Source organism: Eretmochelys imbricata, chromosome 8 (assembly GCF_965152235.1).
Source record: "Eretmochelys imbricata isolate rEreImb1 chromosome 8, rEreImb1.hap1, whole genome shotgun sequence".
NCBI lineage: Eukaryota > Metazoa > Chordata > Testudines > Cheloniidae > Eretmochelys > Eretmochelys imbricata.
The window spans coordinates 103,987,132-103,989,101 of record NC_135579.1 but is presented as its reverse complement, the minus strand read 5'-3'; positions in this window follow the sequence as shown (position 1 = coordinate 103,989,101).

Here is a 1,970-nt window from a genome sequence, read left to right as displayed (position 1 = left end):
TTTTCTCGTCCCTCTGGCTCTGGTTGCTGCAGCTCTGCTCCCAGCACCGACCTGCTCCCTGGGCTGCTTCTCTGGCTCTGGTTGCTGCAGTTCTGCTCCCAGCACAGATCTGCTCCCTGGGCTGATTCTCTGCTGGGCGCGGCTCTGCTCCCCAGCCCAGCCCGGACTCCTGCCCTCTCCTTAGCTCAGCCCCACTCTGTCTGTGACCCGGGTAATTCCAGCTCACATGGAGAACGGGACACCCCCACCACCTCCTGACTCCCTCATTAGCCTGCCTGCCCTGTCAATCAGGCTGACCTGGATCATTGGCCTTTCCCCGTTGCCCCTGGGCACTGTCAATCTCAGGGTCCTGATTTCCCATTGACCCTTCCCCGTTCTCTGGTACTGGGAGCTAGCCAACCAAGAAACCCCCACTGAGTGTTAGTGAGGGGCCAACAGTCCCCTTACATAGGGCTGTCCCTAAATACCCCCCCTCCGAGCCCTGGCAGATGTTTGCCACCCATCCCCTTGCTCAGCTGGTGCTTAGCTCCCTCCCCTGCCGTCCCCGGCCCTACCTCCGCTGCAGCCGCGTGTGAGCGGATGGCAAAGCGCTGTCTCGGCCTCGCTGGCTGGAGCGGTCAGAAAGCCGCTGGGCAGCAGCTGAGCAGAAGCACAGAGGGAGCCCCCAGCCTCTCCTCTTGGAGGGGGAGTTAACCAGTCAGTGCTGGCCCCCACCATGACCCAGTTCTCTTCCTTGGCACTGCTGGGGACTGCCCTGTTTCCCTGTTACTCTGGAGAATGAGAAACAGAGGCCACACAAGGGCTGCTGGTTCATGGTGCAACCATGCCCCAGCCTTGCAGCTGGGTGCCGTTCACTGTCCTCTTGGGGGAGCAAGAAAGGCCAGGGTTTCTGGGTCCCCGGGGGCTCTGCTCTGGGAAGGCCAAGGATGCAGCTTCCAGGCAAGCCAGACCTTAGGTAACTCAGCTACTTGGGGCTGACCTTTAATAACAAGGCACCCCGGGTCCCGTTCATTGCAGTGCCCTGCCTCACGCCTGCTTTCTTGGCCCAGGCGGTGGCTTCTGCAGAACCCAGCTTTATCTGGGAAATGACGTACTGTCTGGCCTTCCTTCCATAGGTATGGGGGGAGAGAGAGGTCTGTTTTTCTTTTCTGATTTCCCCCATTCCAGCCCGTGGTCTCTCTAACGTTCTCCTCCTCCACAAGGTGATGTGCCTGATCTGTGCCCTTTCCTCCAGTCACCGAGGTAGCGAGAGTGAGTTTTGTCCCCGGGGGCAGCCGTTTGCACTCCCCCGCAGAGTGCCGGTGATGCTGGGCCTTGCCACCACGCCCCTTCCACTCCTGGCCAATTGAGCTTGACAGTTCTGGGTCTAAAAATAAGCAAATGTCAGGGCTAACTGGGGACCTAAATATACGGTTTCTTTAATTAGTGCCAAGCCACGGACTCGCAGTCACGTCCATGTGTCTGTTAATCCAATGGGAACCCGCCGGCTAAGGTGCTTTAGGTTTGCAGGGATATCCCGGAACATCCTGAACCATATACCGCTGCTTTATCCCCACGGCAATATAGTGGCCCAGCTGCTTACAGGCTACTTATTATGCTGCAGGTAACCAATCAGATTGCTCAGATGATGGAAGAAGGCCACGGCCAGTGGATGCGCAAGCAGGCCTGGAGGTAAATATCCCTTCCTGCTGCACTTTGGTCAAACACTCAGGCATAGTCAGGGGCCAGGGGGCCAATAGGAGATTTCTCAAGGTATGGTGGCATGGGCTGCATAGGTGCTGGAACTCGGGGTGTGGGGGGTGCAGCACCCCCTAGCTTGAAGCGGATTCCATTATAGGCAGGTTTTACAGGTTGGTTCAATGGCTCTCGGCACCCCCACTATATAAATTGTTCCAGCAACCCTGATGGGCTGAATTCAGGAGCTGTCTTGCAGGTGTCCTTTAGAGCTGGGCAGGTCTGTCATTACCAAG